The sequence below is a fragment of the Aquarana catesbeiana genome, linkage group LG02 (assembly GCF_042186555.1).
Source record: "Aquarana catesbeiana isolate 2022-GZ linkage group LG02, ASM4218655v1, whole genome shotgun sequence".
NCBI classification, from domain to species: domain Eukaryota; kingdom Metazoa; phylum Chordata; class Amphibia; order Anura; family Ranidae; genus Aquarana; species Aquarana catesbeiana.
In genome coordinates, this window is record NC_133325.1 from 612,038,536 (window position 1) to 612,058,528 (window position 19,993).

Here is a 19,993-nt window from a genome sequence, read left to right on the forward strand (position 1 = left end):
CAATATAGTTCTAGATGTATCGGAAGTTGCATAAGGCAACAGAGCAGTAGACGAACCTCGGGGGATTAACCCGAAACTATGTTTTGGAACTCATGAAACGGGCTCTCCCCAAACGAGCGACCAATATTAGACTGCCAGTAACCACGCAATGTACGAGTAATCTGCCTCTGTGGGGGCGGGTCTCCCCTCGGTCCCCAACACAGATAGTTCCCATTAGGGGTGTTGGGGCTGAGCGGTTTTTCCCCCTCCAGACAAAGATAATGATGTCTAGTGGCTGCTACTATGTATCCAGAAACATATATGCTATGACTCTGTTGTCCTTATATATTACAATACACTATTTATAGTGTACCTGTTTGGGAAAAAAAATAATAATAATAATTTTTTCTCGCTGTACCACAATATTGATATATTTTGTTGAAACTTCAATAAAAAACTATTAAAAGAAAAATGTCCATAACGGGTACGAAAGACGGTCTTCCATTCGTCTCCGTCCCTAATACGAACCAAATTGTAGGCTCCGAGGAGGTCAAGCTTAGTGAATATGGTAGCTGTCCCAAGTCTTTGGAACAACTCTGGTACCAGGGGAAGAGGGTAACGGTTCTTTACAGTGATTTTGTTCAGCTCGCGGTAATCTACACATGGTCTGAGGGTCTTGTCTTTCTTTTGTACGAAGAAGATACCTGCACCTGCTGGAGACGTGGATGGACGAATGAAGCCTTTCTTTAGATTCTCATCAATATATTCTTTTAAAGCCCCTTGTTCCACTTCCATCAAAGGAAATATTCTTCCAAAAGGTATCTCAGCACCGGGGAGTAATTCGATAGGACAGTCATAGGCCCGGTGAGGGGGTAAGACCTCTGCCCCCTGCTTGCTGAATACATCTAAGAAATCATGATATACAGAAGGGATGGAAAGGTGTAGACTAGAATCTGTGTTCAAACAGAGCAGGGTAGGGTTCTCCTGAGTGTTCTGAAGTCTACAAGACTGTTGGCAATATGGGGAAGAAAAGGTAACTTCACCTGTGATCCAATTAATGTCAGGATTGTGGGCCTGTAACCATGGCATGCCGAGGATTATGGGGAACAGAGGTGAAGCGATGATATCTAGGCGTAACAGTTCTTGATGAGAATTGGAGATGGAGACGGGTATTGGAACAGTCTCTTGGGTAACAGGCCCAGACTTAATGGCTGTTCCATCAGCTAGATGGATGGAAAGTCCATGGGCTTTAGGCAACAGAGGTATCCGGTGTTGGGTAGCAAAAAGAGAATCCATGAAACAACTGCAAGCTCCAGAGTCAATAATGGCGGTTATTTGCAGAGTCTCTCCTGGAAGCTGTAACAGGAGAGAGAGCAAGGTGAGTAGTGTTCTTAACCAGAGGTGCAATATAGTCAGTGGACAGGGATAGGCACTTACGGAGTTTAAGGGGACAGTTCCTGACATAGTGCCCAGGTTCCCCACAATACAGGCACAGATTAAGTTGTCGTTCTTCCTGGGTAAGAGAAGGCCGCAGAACCCCTAATTGCATTGGCACAGGTGGGTTAAACGTAGAGATTGGTGGTGCTGGCGACGTATGATGGGGAACTTTAGGGGTAACCCAAGTTGGGCGAGAAGTTCCCATAGCTCTCTCAATCCTACGTTCTCTTAGACGTCGATCGATCTGGATGGTTAGATCGATCAATGCATTCAAAGTCTGTGGGGTACCCACCCTGGCCAATTCATCCTTCAGAGAGTCAGAAAGTCCCATTCGAAACTGATAGCGGAGAGCCGCATTATTCCAATTTGTGTCCGCACTCCATTTTCTGAATTCCGCCACATAGTCCTCTGCAGCCCTGCGACCCTGTTGAAGAGTGTGCAAAGCCGCTTCTGCAGTCACGGACAGCTGGGGGTCATCATACAGCTGACCTAGTGCGTCAAAGAAGGTGGAGAGATTAGTCAGGGATACGTCCTTTTGCTCCAAGAGGCGGTGGGCCCAGGTTTGGGGGTCACCAGAAAGCAGAGAGACTACGTAGCTCACCTTAGTAGCCTCCAGGGAAAAGGTACGTGGCTGAAGAGCAAAGAACAATTCACAGGAGTTGCGGAAAGCCCTGAATTTGAGGCGATTTCCGGAGAAACGTTCAGGCGTCGGGACCTTGGGTTCTGGAGGGAGCATCACCACTGTTAAGGAAGGCCCGACTGAAGGAGCAGGAGCGGAAGGAACTCCCTGAGCCCCAATGGGATTAGACAAGGTTAACACTCGTTCCTCCAGCCTGGTGTATCCTTGCTGTAGATTCTTGACTGCTTCAGTCAATCCTGCCAGGTGTGCACAAAGTTCCTCCATGGGAGATGTTCCCTGCTCAGACTCAGACATGGCTGTCTGCTACTGTCACGTACCTGGTAGGTTTTGAGCCCGAAGTGCAGAGAAGGACCTCCCTTACAGCTCCCACTCCTGTTCCTCTGGAATGGAGACAGAAGGCCAGGAGTGAGGAGTAGTATGGGTGCCTGGCAGGATCGACAGTCACCGGAAGTTCAGGAATGGTGGCACCCTCTGGATCCAGAAGCTGAAGAGGAAGCTGGAATGCAGAGAGGACCCGGAGCCACAGCAGGTAAGGAAGCAGGTAAGTAAGCAGGTAAGTAAGCAGGACTGGAACCAGGAACAAAGCAGCAGGTAGTAGCCTGGAACGCTGGACTGGAACCAGGAACAAAGCAGCAGGTAGTAGCCTGGAACGCTGGACTGGAACCAGGAACAAAGCAGCAGGTAGTAGCCTGGAACGCTGGACTGGAACCTGGAACAAGGCAGCAGGTAGTAGACTGGAACGCTGGACTGAAACCAGGAACAAGGCAGCAGGTGGTAGACTGGAACGCTGGACTGGAACCAGGAACAAGGCAGCAGGCAGTAGACTGGAACGCTGGACTGGAACCAGGAACAAGGCAGCAGGTAGTAGCCTGGAACGCTGGGCTGGAACCTGGAACAAGGCAGCAGGCAATAGACTGGAACGCTGGACTGGAACCAGGAACAAGGCAGCAGGTAGTAGACTGGAACGCTGGGCTGGAACCTGGAACAAGGCAGCAGGTAGTAGACTGGAACACTGGACTGGAACCAGGAACAAGGCAGCAGGTAGTAGACTGGAATGCTGGACTGGAACCAGGAACAAGGCAGCAGGTAGTAGACTGGAACGCTGGACTGGAACCAGGAACAAGGCAGCAGGTAGCAGACTGGATACAGGTATCAGACTGAGGGATGGTCAAACAAGCCGGAGGTCGGTATCGGTCGATCAGCAGAGGTACCAGGGACAACACAGAGGGATGGTCAGGCAAGCCAAGAGGGTCTGGTGCAGGCAGAAAGCAGGATGGTCTAACAGGAAGCCGGGTCAGATAGCAGAGTACACAGGTCAGATCAGGTTAAGGCACAGGGAACGCTGTAGAGCAGACAGCGGGGATAGAGTGTGACAGGCCAGTTTAAATAGCCCGCCTGGCACTAGCGGGAGTGCGCGCGTGCCCGTGCGTGACAGCACCCGTGAACGTGCGCGCATGCGCAGTGGAACCCGCGGCCGTGTTCCCCTGCGTCTGGATCGCTGATTACTGACAGGATCTTCATGACATAGAGACTGTGGGCTGCTGTCACTAGGGATGGGTGAACGGTTCATCCCTAGCATAAGTTCGGGCCAAACTTGTTGGTTGTTCAAACGTTTGGCGAACAACGAACATTATGTGGTGTTCGCGGCAAATTCGAAAGCCGCAGAACCCCATTAAAGTTTATGGGACATGAACATGAAAAACCAAAAGTGCTAATTTTAAAGGCTTATATGCAAGTTATTGTCGTAAAAAGTATTTGGGGACCTGGGTCCTGCCCCAGGGCATATGTATCAATGCAAAAAAAAGTTTTAAAAAAGGCAGTTTTTTCAGGAGCAGTGATTTTAATAATGCTTAAAGTAAAACTATAAAAATGAAATATTCCTTTAAATATCGTGCCTGGGGGGTGTCTATAGTATGCCTGTAAAGTGGCACAATTTTCCCGTGTTTAGAACAATACCACAGCAAAATGACATTTCTAAAGGGAAAAAATTCATTCAAAACTGATCGCGGCTGTAATGAATTGTTGTCTCCCTTCAATATGGATAAAACTCATTGAAAAAAACGGCATGGGTTCCCCCCGGTCCATTACCAGGCCCTTTGGGTCTGGTATGAATATTAAGGGGAACCCTAGACCAAAATAAAATAAAAAAACTGTGTGGGGGTCCCCCCAAAATCCATACCAGGCCCTTCAGGTCTGCCATGGATATTTAAGGGAAACCTGTGCCAATTTTTTTGTTAAAGGGGGCTTCCAGATTCCGATAAGCCCCCCGCCTGCAGACCCCCACAACCACCGGGCAAGGGTTGTAGGGATGAGGCCCTTGTCCCCTTCAGGTCTGGTATGGATTTAAGGGAGACGCCTATGCCATTTAAAAAAAAAAAAATTGGCGCAGAGTTTACCTTAATATCCATACCAGACCTGAAGGGCCTGGTATGGATTTTGGGGGGACCCCCACACAATTTTTTTTTTTTATTTTGGTTTGGGGTTCCCCTTAATATTCATACCAGAGCCAAAGGGCCTGATAATGGACTGGGGGGGACCCATGCCGTTTTTTTCAATGAGTTTTATCTATATTGAAGGGATCCGACAATTCATTACAGCCGCGATCAGTTTTAAATGACATTTTTTCCTTTAGAAATGTCATTTTGCTGTGGTACTGTTCTAAACATGGGAAAACTAAGCCACTCTACAGGCATACTATAGACACCCCCCAGGCACGATATTTAAAGGAGTATTTCATTTGTATTGTTTCACTTTAAGCATTATTTAAATCACTGCTCCTGAAAAAACGGTTATTTTTAAATTTTTTTTTTTTGCATTGATACATGTCCCCTGGGGCAGTACCCGGGTCCCCAAACACTTTTTATGACAATAACTTGCATATAAACCTTTAAAATTAGCACTTTTGATTTTTCATGTTCGTGTCCCATAGACTTTAACAGTGTTCGGGTGTTCATCCAAATTTTTTACTTGTGCGCAAATTCTGGTGCGAACCGAACTGGGGGATGTTCGGCTCATCCCTAGCTGTCACCCATGAGGTGCTAGAGAGTCAGTTGTGTGTTTGTGAAAGGGACTCTAATTGCTCAGCAGGGGAGGCTTTTGTGCTTTTAGTTACTACTACCACTAAGTCAAGTGCACAGTCTGCTTTTTCAAGGACTTTGTTTACAGTTCTACAGAAGAAAAGTAACAGTCCTCATTTTTTACATAGTTATTTTTAGAGTATCACACTTAATTCCCCAACCCAAAAATAGAAACCACCAAAAAAGAACACCCCTGGACTTGTCATTAAACCAAAGAGTGACTGCGATTGTGTGCTTGGCTATGGGGCAATTACTGAGAAAAAGAACCTGGGCATATTTCCAGCAACTCCTATGGCAGTAGTGCTACACCTGTAATATCCATCTCTCCTGCTGAATATCCTAATGACCTCTATGTTAGTGAACAGACCCCAAAGGCTGACAAACCTGCAGAATTTGACATCTCTGTGTTAATTTCCTGGTCCCCCACTGCATCCTGTGGTTCTTCAGCTGGCCTCTATGCCACTAAAGGACACAGTAATGATGTAGGGCTGGTGGATCAAACCACTGAGTGGTGCTTTGAATCTACACTCTGGGAAGTTTTGGATTCTGAAAATTCTATAACCAACTTTTTCTCTTCATTGTAGCAGAGATCTGTAGTGCAGGGTACAGAGTGAAAGAGAGGTGAGATTTAAATGTTTTCTTTGCATGAAACGCTTTATTTTTTAGCACCAGAGTCACTTTCATTAGTATATTTTATGTGGAGGGCTCCCAGATAACCTTTTTTGAAAATGTGATAGGTGCTCTTTCTTTGTTCAATTTTACCTAAGGGTAATTTTTTTATTTTTTTTGGTAACTCTCACGTTGTGCATGTTTTTATTAAGTGATTTCAGGGCTCTTTTTCATATACAGATTTTTAAATTAGTAACTATCTTATATCAAGCATTCAATTCAGCCCTATATATCCAAATAAAAAACAATGTTAGTGCAGCTGAACTAACATTGTTTTTTATTTTGATATATTGACTTGTTGAATACCTATAGTGTTCAGCTTGCGCCTATTTGTATTTTAGTTTGCGCTGATTGTTCCTGTTTTTTATTCAGTTCAGCCCCCCCTGCTGAGCAACCGGTCAGATAAAATCAGCTACGTGATAAGCCTCAAGAAAAGAGTGCATTGTTTTCAATCAGCGTGAAAACTGCTTAGCAGGAAGCACAACTTACATATCTAATGAGTAATTATGAGTTTTCACATGTACCTATGTAATTGGAAATTATGCATTGAATCAAAGTTTTTAAGAGAACACGTGTTGATCATTTTGCTTACATTAGGCAGGTCTCAGTTACATAGATATAAAATGATAATCTAAGATTTCTGTTACATGTTTTTTTTTTATCAGTTATAATACTAGATACAAATGTTATTTGATGGATTCCTGCATCGTTAGGCTGAAAAAGACATATGTTCATGGTGTTCAACCATTAGAAAACTAAATAAATATTGTAGGAATCAGAAAAGCATTTCATAGTCAATTGACTCACCAGGATATATTTCTGGGCTTTCTGCCCTTTATTTTGTCAAACCAAAGATAACGCAAGTCTTTCTCAAACTCAGTATAGTGACAACCTCAATGAATTAAGGCAGATAAAAATAACCAATATAACACAGAGTGTACAAATATGGCCCGAACGCAGAGCTCAGCGATAAGAATGAATGGTCCTCTTAAGGTTATAGATATCAAAGTTACAGCCTATAATCTTAGATAAAAACTTCATAGATCATAAAAATAAGCAGCTACTGAAAAATAAAACAAATTTAAAAAACAAATGGTAATTAGAACAGTTCAAACTATCATGCGAATTTAAACCACCATAGCAGCGCTCATGTCAATATATGTGCTTATGACATGCTTATATACAATTCCTCATACAAGTAAAATGAAAGAGCCCCATGAAGTATGTACAAAATAAGCTCTGCATGTGTTCAGCTTTAGAGCTCTAAAGCTGAACACATGGAGAGCTTATTTTGTTAAAGTAAGTTGACAAAGACCAAACCTACTGGCTGGATCACCAGGTGAAATATACAGAAAAAAAACATAAGAAAAAGAAAGGCGGGGCGTGGCTTTCCGCTCGACGGATATGGCTGCTTGTTAATGGAGCTCTGGAGGACCCGCAGCCTTAAACCCGTCACTCTGCATCCCAGCCCTTGATAATGAGCAGACAGAACAACAGGACGCCACACACCCGATCCCGCAGTTCAGCGACGGCTTCACAGGGCAGAAATATATCGGATATGTTCCGGAATCAGTCATTATCCAGGAACAAAGTGGCTGGAGCTAAGATGGCGCCGGCACATACAGATGAGTATTACAGCGAAGACTCACAGTCTGCTGCGGAGGACAATGGTAGGGGACCCTCACACTCTAACAACCCCCTCACTTATGCAGACATGTCCATATTTGCGGCAGACATTAAGTCCACATTCTCAGCAGCAATAACTGGCCTCAAATCTAACCTGCTAGTGCTCACTGAGAAAATGGCCTCGGCTGAGGCTGCAGGAAAGCAGAGGGAGAAAGCTATCTGCAGGCTTGAAAAGGTCACCTCTTCACACTCCAGTCATTTTATAGAAATGAATAGACACTTGGAGGACCTCGACAACAGGGGGAGAAGGAGCAATATACGGGTACGAGGGATCCCAGAGACAGTAGACAATGATCAAATCACCCCGGCCCTTCAAAGAGTATTTAATAGTCTGCTGGAACGGCCTGAGGATACTGCCATAGAATTTGTGAGAGCACATAGGGCCCTGAGAGCAAGAGGTCCAGACAATATGCCTCCACGTGATATTATTTGTTGCTTACAGAGTTTTGCATTAAAGGAAGAAATCATGCAAAAGGCACGTCGCAGTGATCAAATTGTATTTAATGGTGAGGTAATAATGCTCTTCCAAGACTTGTCTCAAATAACTCTGAAAAATCGCAGGGCTCTGTGACCCCTTCTAGACAAGCTTCGTGAAAAGGACTTATGCTATACCTGGCGCTTTCCGTTTGCCCTACTTGTGACTCACAATGGCAGACAACATTCCTTAAGCTCACCAGAAGACCTCCCAGAGTTTGGTGACTCTTTGCATCTTGGCCCGGTCGAACTTCCGGATTGATACCGAGAATTTCTTCTTCCTCCTCCCTTGAACAGAAGTCCCCCCTGTTCACCGTTCGCTTTTCCAGATAAGCGCCAATCCAAAAAGATGAAGCAGGGCAGACAGGGAAGCTCACTTTCCGGTACCCCCAAAGCTCATAGATCTGGAACGCTGGATGACATCTAGAAGAAGATGTGTATATTTCTCCACCTTCTACTTCAATGGCATAACTACCATATATATTCTGGGGTACACTGGACGCTCTATATTACTATTGGGGTTTTTTGATCACTTGATCGTTTTTTCTTGTTTTTTGTTTTTCCCCTACAAGTTTATTCAATTTTGATCAACAATGGGATACACTTCACCCAACGTGGGATCTGAACTGTTGCTGATTTACTCATGCTCAGCCAAAACAAGGAATAACCCACAATCTGTGCAGGTACAAACTTGGGCTTGGGACTATGCAGGCCATGTTTTGAGAACTATTCGACACGTTCAAAGGTATAAGACGCAGCTGAAGTTTGTACCTTTCCGCTAGGGTTATGACCCTGTAGAAGGACATGTGCCGGGATTGAAGATCGAGAGCTGACCTTCATAGCTGGATGTATGTTAATACGTGGTAATAGGCTCTCGCCCATTGATCTCAGGGCACAACCTAATATCTAATTTTTTTTTTTCTTTCTTTACAGGATCACAAGTTTAGAACTTTTCCTTTATCATACAGTTTTTGTTGTGTATGCTTATATTAGAAACAACGGTTTAGAATGATAAGTCATTAGTAATGTTCCCATAATAAAGATATATAGTTTGATAACAGGAACACCCCAATGCTATGGTTATGTCTCAGAAAACCTGACAATGATGAGGCGGAGAGACAGGACGCAGACAGCCCTCAGTTACCAATAGTATCCCCTGTCAATTGCGTTACTTTTTACTCAACTACTAGTGTTTCTGTTTCTGCATCTCCATTCCACCACGATAAGATGCAGAGTGAATTAATCTCAACCTATTAATTAGCTATAGGATGAGGCTGTGGGCCTCTAATCTCCGTTAGGTGAGTTTACTTCCCTTGCGGAATAGCGGGCTTATCTGCCCGATCATACCCATATCGGTTGATACCTCCCATTTTCCCCTCAAAGTACCTCCCAGTGGGATTTGGGCCACAGGAGAGAGTACTACAGAAGACCTTAACAATATTATAACTATTTAAAAGGTGGAAACTAATGATTTACTTTATTCTTGCTGCTACTCTTCATCTTTCTATACTTTTCTTTACCAGAAGTGGCTATTTGTTCTCATATAAACGTTTATCAGTGATATACCCATCAGTACTCACGCTTTGCTTGATTAGTGTTATTTACAGGATACAGTCTTCCGAATCTGTCCACGGCTATACAATGGCATACTCATCGCTGGGTCGTAACCCTACAGTAGTCTCTGATAACACCAGAGGATTGAATATACCTGAGAAATGCTCGTCCCTCTTAAGGGAGTTAAAGAAAGGTAGGCCTCATTTTACATTCTTGCAAGAAACGCATTTTAAAACACAAAACATACCCAGGCTCACTGATTCTTATTTTACTGAAGCACACCATGCCACAAATACCCTGACTAAATCAAAAGGCGTTACAATACTGATTAGTAAAGACGCTAACTTTGAACTGACCGACAAACTAGCTGACCCAGAAGGGAGATTTCTTTTCATCAAAGGAAAGCACTATGGTACTCTAACGACCTTGGCTAACGTTTACTTCCCAAATACATCACACCTGACTTTCTGTAGACGCATGATAAAGGAGCTAGAGGGTTTCTGCTCGGGACGCATAATTTTAGGAGGAGATTTCAATCTCCCCTTAAATCCTCTGTTGGATACATCTTCTGGCAAGTCATACATAACTCACCGTATCTTAAAAAGCTTAAAGTTATTGCTGAATTTTTTGCATCTTATTGACACATGGCGATATATGCACCCAGAAGGGAAAGATTTCACCTTTTATTCCGCCTCGCATGCTAGATATTCATGGATAGACTATATCTTCATATCGCGTAAGGACTTACACACTGTCACAGAAACTAACATAGGCATCCAATCCATGTCTGACCATGCTCCGGTCTCTCTTTCGCTGGATTTCAGTATCTCCTCTACTAAAACCCCAAGTTGGAGATTGAACTCCTCACTTCTGACAGACAATGTACTGTTACCAAAAATTACATCACATCTTAAAGAGTTTTTCATTCATAATTAAACTTCAGGAATGGACCCCTTGATGATATGGGAGGCCCATAAATGTTCTATCAGGGGGGAGTTAATGAGGATGGAGGCACAGCGGAAGAGAGAAAGGGAAAAAGAAATCACAGAGCTGACAAATAAAATTTCAAGCCTGGAATCCCAACATAAACAGTCATTGACAACACGATTAGCGACCGAACTACTGAAAACTAGGAAAACTTTACAGCAAATGGTTGACGCTACAACTAAACACTTCTTATTCTTTAGAAAAAAAATATATTATGAATATGGGGACAAAACAGGCACATTTCTAGCTAGAGCCTTGAGAGGACCCCAACAGCATAATAAAATCCTGGGTATATGAAATAAGAAAGGGACCTTGAACCTAACTGACGAGAAAATTGCCCAACACTTCCACGACTATTATTCAAACCTATATAATTTACCTGCTCCACATAAACCAGTGGAGCTGCAAGGGAATAGGTCGCAAATCATCCAAAATTATCTAACTTCCTCTAAACTCCCTAAACTATCAGAAACAGACGTAGAGGTTCTGGAACGACCCATTGACAATTCCGAAATACAATTGGCGATAAAGGATCTAAAATCCGGGAAAAGTCCTGGCCCAGATGGCTTTACATCCATATACTACAAAACCTTTACAGCAATATTGACAAATCCCCTGGTGAAAGCACTAAATTCCTTTTCCGCACCCAGAGAAGTCCCTCCAACATTTCTTTTAGCACACATAACTGTCATACCCAAGCTCAATAAGGATCTTACGCAATGCCCCAGCTACAGACAAATCTCATTGTTGAATTTGGACGTGAAGCTTTTGACCAAAATACTAGCCAACAGACTTAAACCCCTACTTCACACTTTAATTGGCCCGGAACAGGCAGGATTTATGCCTGGTAGAGAAGCAAAGGACAACGTCACTAAGTCGTTGAATTTAATCTATGCTGCCAGAATGTAAAAGATCGAGGGTCTTCTCTTGTCCACGGATGCAGAGAAGGCCTTCGATCGAGTAGCTTGGGATTTCATGCTGGCTACTTGTCGATACGTTGGTTTAGGCAAACTCATGATGACATGGATATCAGCATTATATACGAATCCCTCCGCCAAACTAAGAATAAATGGCTCTCTGTCTAATACGGTCTAATACGGTAACTATTACCAATGGCACCAGACAAGGCTGCCCACTCTCCCCACTCCTTTTTATTCTATCACTTGAACCCTTTATTAGGAGAGTTATGGCCACACAGGATATCCAAGGATTTAAAATTACTAACACAGAATTTAAAATAGCAGCCTATGCTGATGATTTATTATTTTTCTTAACTAATCCTCTCACTTCGATCCCCACTTTATTAAAGGAATTCTCCATATATGGATATATTTCCTATCTAAAAATCAAATCAGAGGCATTGAATATCACCTTACCCGAGAAAACATATAAAGCTGCACAACTTAATAGCACCTTCAAATGGGAGGCCTCAGCACTCAAGTACTTAGGTGTATGGCTGATACCCCAGCTCTCCCAGATTTTTGAAAAGAACTTTCCACCCCTTTTGAAAACTATAGGGAAAGAATTATTATCCTGGCACACTAAAAACTTTTCGTGGTTTGGGAGAGCCGCCATTTGTAAAATGTTCATATTACCCATATTACCCAGAATCCTTTACCTTTTCAGAACCCTACCTATAAAAATTCCACAAAGTTTCTTCCAGAAACTACAATCGATCCAGCTCGGTTTTGTGTAGGCACACAAACGCCCACGGATCAAGTTTGATCTTATAACTAGATCTAAAGACAAAGGTGGAATGGGCTTACCCGACTATAGAAAATATTATCATGCTTCACATATTACGAGGATTATTGACTGGCACTGCCACCAGAACCCTAAAGACTGGGTATCCCTAGAAAATGAACTGAGCCCAATCCCTTTAAAATTCTCTCCCTGGATACCATGGATAAAATACCCACCGAGTTTGAAACAACACCCTTTACTGAACACCACCCTTTCGATCTTTCACCTTTTGACAAAGAAATCAGATCTTTTCACACCTCTAGGCCCCCTCACTCCACTCCGAAACAACCCCGACTTTCCACCAGGAATGCAAAATCATTCACTACAAGCCTCAGACGCCGAATCACCTTTACTTGCCAAACACTGCTTCAAAAATTACCTAATTCTAGATTATGACATACTGAAAAACTATGAACATACCCAGGGTCTACCGCTCTGGACTTATTTCCAATTGCAAAGCTATGTCAACAACACTCACAGAAAGAAACATTTTGTAAGACAATTAACAGAAGTGGAATCGGTGTACCTGGAGGGAGCTGAAATTCGAAAAGCAACCTCACTAGCCTATACATGGTTGCAAGATGCAAAACAACCGGCCGTGGACAGATTCAGAGAGCACTGGAATAAGGAACTCAATATAGAGCTCTCTGACCAACAATGGCATAGGGCATGTATACTTGCACACAAATGCTCCTTAAGTACCAGAATGCAGGAAACAGGATATAAATTGCTTACACAATGGTATGCTACACCTAACAAATTACACAAGTGGTACCCTCAGTCTTCAGAACTTTGTTGGAGTTGGAGATGTAAGAAAGCCAAAGGTACTCTTTTCCACATATGGTGGCAATGTTCTGAGATAACACCATATTGGTCTGAATTTGTTAAACTTATACGCCATATCACGGAAACATCGCTGAGGTTGGATGCGGCGTGTTGTCTGCTCCATGTTACCAGTTTCTCACTTCAAAAATACAAGAGGTCCCTATCTAAACACTTATTAAATGCAGCCAAATCCCTTATACCTCTTTATTGGAAATCTACAAATGTACCTTCTATTAAAGAATGGCTACACAGGATTACGGATATTTGTGACATGGAGGAGACGATCGCCCAGTCTAATGATGCAGTGGAGAGATACCACAAAACATGGTCTCCTTGGTTTACTTTTAGATACTCACGAAAGTATGAGAAACTGAAATCACTGGATCCAAAATGATGATATACAGTGCACCCCTACTAGGAGCTCCCTAGTCTCAATCTATACTGTACATGGCATTTAACCTTGCTTAAAGAATATGGGCTCAATGACAGAAAGAATTAAGTTTGAATCGCTCACAAATATGGATTTCCATTTCAAGGTGAAAATAAAGTATAACACTTGATCAGATTGTAGATTACCATATGATAAAGTTAAACTGATGAGTTGAAGTGCTCTTGATAAAACATTCTGGCCACTCTCTATTGCTGGTTACTCCACACCTTCATATTTCTTCTTTTATTATCTTCACCCCTACTACATCTTCCTCCTTCTCTACTCAAGCTTTGACTTCACTTTACAATGCTATCTCTTATCTATGCCCTCATTTACCTACAGTTCACTTAAGGAATGACTTTAAGGTGACCAAAAAGAGCATATGAAATGACAACGTAATTACCTTCCTGTTTGATTACATATGCAATGTCTAATTCTAAACTCTCACTCATTGCCTGTTATCTTGGCTTCAGATAACTAACGAATCCCAATGGATATTATTTCACTTATGTACATGTATAACAGTGAGTATATGTAACATGTGTTACCTTTAATAATAATAAACTTTCTTTTAAATGGAAAAAAAAAATAAGAAAAAGAAAGGCTATTGCAACCAAAACATCTAAAAATTGTAGAGCTCCATTAGTCTAGTTGCTGTCATGCTTTTGCGCCAAAAAAGGAGGATCCCAACAGCTGTTTGACAAAGTAAATATATTGGGGTCCTGAGTCAAACTTCAGGGATACCATCTCTGGATTACCCCTGGGGGAGCCTGTAAATCCTGCTACTTGGAGCCCAGAGGTGGTTCAGCTGCTGTTGTGGATCAAGCTTAATTGTGTGGTCACACAATTGGAGAGAGGCGCTGTACTGTGACTGTTCATGTAGATGTCTGTTACCTAGCTCAATGGTTGCTGCCACAAATGTAGGATGAAATTATCAGCTGCCCACACCTAATAGGAATACTTGCAGAGTCAGTGGAAATCCCTGAGAAGTGGCAACAAAAAGATATACTTGGGATGCTTGATTATATCAGATTTCTGGTGAGTCTAACCCCAAAGGGGCGAGTTTCCTCTCACGCGGTGACAAGCCTGGGTGTGTGGTGCACAAATTTATGAACTTTCATCACCTATAAGAAAATCTAATTTATTTACCTGAAACCACTTCATGGGACTTTTTCATTTTACTTGTATGAGGAATTGTACATAAGCATGACATAAGCACATATATTGACATGAGCGCTGCTATGGTGGTTTAAAGTTGCATGATAGTTTGGACTGTTCTAAATGCCATTTGTTTTTTAGATAAAAATAACCAATGAATGCAGTTCTACGTTCATTAAAAAAATTATTTTCTGTTTTTTTTTTTTAAATATAGCTAATATAAATAACTGAATCTAACTTGGCATGAGCTTTTTGTAATTTATTGTATAGAAGCACCTCGGGCTTTCACACTGGAGATACAGGAGAGGTGCTTTACAGGCGCTATACAGGCGCTTTTTTTAGCACTGTAGTGCCTGTAAAGTAGCCTTAAACTGGGAGAGGGAGGGGTAGCACGGGTGGCAGCCTTTGCATGTGAGAGGAGGAAAGATCAGCATGCAATGGGGTTAACTGCTATTGATTCTCACTGATCAACCATAGACTTGAGTTTTAACTATTGCATAGACATGTAAGGTCACCAGGCTGTACAGTCTGGCACAACTGTTAAAATCTCATGACTAGATGAACAGAAATATAAATGTTTTGGCAGGATAAACAGCCCTAATATATGCTTTTTGACTGTGTATTTAGCTATTTTCCTGAAGTTCAAGGCAAGTAATGGGATGAGAGGCACTGATGAGGGAGTGGGGTGCTCCTGCCCAAAAGGATTTCCCACTAACTATGGGGTACTTTGTCGCAGTAAGTGGGCTTAAGCACCATATAGCAATATGGTGTGACCATATCCCCATATTTTTTTATAATGTTTTTTGAAAATGTCCAGGTGTTTTAAATAGCCTTGCAGGTAAATGTATTTTTTGCATGTGTGCGCTGCAATATTTTGTTCTGTTGTATGGTCTTATGGCTGCACCATCTTTAGTGCATCTTTTAGGGTGTGCCCCCCAATTATCTTGTTTGTCTATTGTATGGATTCTTACCAAATTCTTTTGGGCAGGAGCACCCCACTCCCTCATCAGTGCCTCTAATTAGTGTCCACCTGTGTCATAGGTGGAGACCTTCAGTTCTGCCATATAGAGGAGTGTATGGCTCCTATGGTTCAAAGAAGCAGGATCTCCCATTCTATGGATAGCATACTACTCACTAGGGATGAGCCGAACACCCCCCGGTTCGGTTCGCACCAGAACCTGCGAACGGACCGAAAATTTGCGCGAACGTTAGAACCCCATTGACGTCTATGGGACTCGAACATTCAAAATCAAAAGTGCTCATTTTAAAGGCTAATTTGCATGGTATTGTCCTAAAAAGGGTTTGGGGACCTGGGTCCTACCCCAGGGGACTTGTATCGATGCAAAAAAAACTTTTAAAAACGGGCGTTTTTTCGAGAGCAGTGATTTTAATGATGCTTAAAGTAAAAAAAAAAAAGGGAAATATTCCTTTAAATATCGTACCTGGGGTGTGTCTATAGTATGCCTGTAAAGTGGTGCGTGTTTCCCGTGTTTAGAACAGTCCCTGCACAAAATGTAATTTTTAAAGGAAAAAATCTCATTTAAAACTGCTTGCGGGTTTAATGTAATGTCGGGTCCTGGCAATATTGATGAAAATCAGTGAGACAAACGGTAAGGGTATCCCCCAGACCATTACCAGGCCCTTTGGGTCTTGTATGAATATTAAGGGGAACCCTGCACCCAAATTAAAATAAGGAAAGGTGTGGGGCCCTATATACTCTGAACAGCAGTATACAGGCGGTGCAAACAAGACAGGGACTGTAGGTTTGTTGTTAAGTAGAATCTGTTTGTAATTTTTAACGGGTACATTTTTAACGTGTTTAGCTCCAGCCAAAAAATCTTTTTTAAGCTTTTTGGAAAACATAGGGAAGGGTTATCAGCCCTGTGACATTTGTTTTGCTGTCTTTCCTCCTCTTCAGAAGATTTCACCTCACTTTTTGTCCCAATGACAAATGTTTTTTGAAAATTTGGGGTTTTTTGTGGAACAAGGATTGGAAAGCATCAGTGGAAAGGAGAAATGTTTTTCCCATATTAACTCTTACAGGAGAGAATTTCCCTTCCTAAGGGTAGATTTCATCTCACTTCCTGTTGTCTCCTTCTGTTTGCAAGTAGGAGTCATTTGTAAGTTAGATGTTTGAAAGTAGGGGCCTGCCCTATATACTCAGCAGAAATTTGGGCCTTAGGTGTTGTTGTGGCCACAAGACTGTAAGACCTCACAGGGCCCTGCTGTGAAATATTAGATCAAGAATTGTAATTACATGCCCCTGTTGAACAAGGGCAGAAAAATTGGGCCTTTGGTGGTGGTGGTGCCACAACATTGTAGGTCCTCACTCGCTCTTGGTGGGTGCAAAAATGGGCCCTGCTGTGAAATATTAGATCAAGAATTGTAATTACATGCCCCTGTTGAACAGGGGCTGAAAAATTAGGCCTTAGGCACTGGTGCTGGTGCCACAACACTGCAACCCCTCACAGATACTCTAGTTGGAACGCAGAAATGACCCCTGCTGCAAAGTATTGCATCAAAAATTGTAATTACAGGCCCCTGTTAAACAGGGGCTGAACAATTGGGCCTTAGGCACTGGTGCCACAACACTGCAACCTCTCACAGATACTCTAGTTGGAACACAGAAATGAGCCCTGCTGCAAAGTATTGCATCAAAAATTGTAATTACATGCCCCTGTTAAACAGGGGCTGAAAAATTGGGCCTTAGGCACTGGTGCTGGTGCCACAACACTGCAACCTCTCACAGATACTCTAGTTGGAACGCAGAAATGAGCCCTGCTGCAAAGTATTGCATCAAAAATTGTAATTACATGCCCCTGCTAAACAGGGGCTGAAAAATTGGGCCTAATGCCGCGTACACACGGTCGGACTTTTCGTCTACAAAAGTCCGACAGCCTGTCCGACATACTTCCGACGTACCTTCGGCGGACTTGCGGCAGACTTTCTTACGAACGGACTTGCACACACACGACCACACAAAAGTACGACAGCCTAGTACGCGGTGACGTACACCAAGTCCGACGAGACTATAAAACGGAAGTTCAATAGCCCGTACGACACCCTTTGGGCTCCTTCTGCTAATCTCGTGTTTATCTCGTGTTAGTAGAAGTTTGGTGAGAGACGATTCGCGCTTGTGAGACTCGTATTTTTCAGTTCGTTTTAACTGTTGTTCAGTCTGTGCTTGTGAGGTTTGTATCTGCTTTTCAGTGCGTTTGGTCAGTTGGCATTGAGAAATCTTTGTTTTATTGGCCGCTCGTTCCTGATTTTCAGGTCGTTCTTCACAGGCCTTGCTGTTCTTCAGTGCGTTCTGTTTAGTGCGTTCTGACCAGCCGACCGTTTTGAAGCCATGTTACCTGTACGTACTCGTCGTAGAGCTCGTGCATTGTATGTGCTTGGTGCTGTAGTTTATTCTTCAGCCCAAGACCAGTCCATGAACAGGGCGAGGAGGAGTTCATGGACCAAGAATTGGTTGCTTCAGCGTGACCAGTTCTGTCACATGCCTTTGCTCCGTGAGATCCGTGAGAATAATCCTGAGGATTTCAGGAACTTTCTCCGGATGACGGACCCCGTTTTTGACCGTTTGTTGGCTTTGCTGACCCCCTATATCAGCAGGCAGGATACCTGCATGAGGCAAGCCATCACTCCGGAGCAGAGGCTGGTCGCTACCTTGCGGTATTTGGCCACAGGGAGAAGCCTGCAGGACCTTAAGTTCTCGACAGGCATCTCCCCCCAGGCTCTGGGGATCATTATCCCAGAGACCTGTTCTGCCATCATACAGGTCCTGCAGAAGGACTATATTAAGGTAAGATATTTTTCTTTTATTAGCATCACATGTTCTTTTATGTAATCTTTGATAATGTGATGTATTTCTTGCTTCAAACACTACTTACCATCATTGCAATATAGTGTGAATGTCCCCTTTTTATCCTCACACATGCTGGAATTTTTTCCTGTTATTTTTTGTCATGCATGTATATTTTCCTTCAATACCCTTCCCAGCATGAAGTGATGGGAACATATCCACCTAGTCTACTCATTTGGAATGTATTTTGTTTGAGTGTATTTAGTGTGCTGCTAATGAGCAATTATCTAGATTTCACAACCCCCCCACCCCCCCCACCTAAACTCACTCCAAATAGTGTGCTGCTAATGAGCAATTATCTAGATTTCACAACCCCCCCACCCCCCCCACCTAAACTCACTCCAAATAGTGTGCTGCTAATGAGCAATTATCTAGATTTCACAACCCCCCCACCCCCCCCACCTAAACTCACTCCAAATAGTGTGCTGCTAATGAGCAATTATCTAGATTTCACAACCCCCCCACCCCCCCCCACCTAAACTCACTCCAAATAGTGTGCTGCTAATGAGCAATTATCTAGATTTCACAACCCCCCCACCCCCCCCCACCTAAACTCACTCCAAATAGTGTGCTGCTAATGAGCAATTATCTAGATTTCACAACCCCCCCACCCCCACCCTCGTTAAAATTTGCTGGAATGTTCTGTGGTGTTGATTTGTCTAAAGCAAATATATGTTGCACTTTGCAAAATGCATGTGCACTCTACAAGTGCATTTGTTCCAGTGCTTTAGTAAATGAGCAGAAGCTCTGCTGATTTCCATCATCAAATCATATGCAAGCCTCAAAGTGTTTTCATTAATTGCCCTTGCATGTGATTGTGTACTCCTTGCAACATGAATGCCTTTTTACATTACCTCATTTACTGTAAGCTGGTTAGCAACTGCACCTGCAGAGTGCGACAACTGCAGTCTTGTAGCCTTTTTAGTCCCTAAATTCCTGCGTGTCCTAAAAGTAATTTTTTTTAGGGATTTCACAACCCCCTAAAATGTAATCAATGTTCCATCAGAGGGGGTGAGCAATCTGATAAGTGTGCCTTTCCATATTAGTTATTCCAGAACAATTAAATTATTGAATGTTATACTGATGCTGGGGAATAATGTTTTTAATTGTCTAATTTTCTTGCAATGTTAGCTTCAAAATTAATTGATTTTGGTTTTCTTGTTTGATTTCCCAGTTTCCTTCAACGCCACAGGAATGGCAGACTGTGGCATCCCATTTTGCCAGCCGTTGGGACTTTCCCAATTGTGGAGGGGCTATAGATGGGAAACATGTCCACATTGTGCCACCACCCCATTCGGGGTCATATTATTTTAATTATAAGGGGTTCCACAGTATTGTTTTAATGGCGGTGGTGTCGGCACACTATGATTTTTTATATGTGGACGTGGGGAAGAATGGCCGGATGTCGGATGGAGGAGTATTTGCCCAGACGGAGTTCTGCCAGCGTCTCCAGAGTGGTGGCCTGGGAT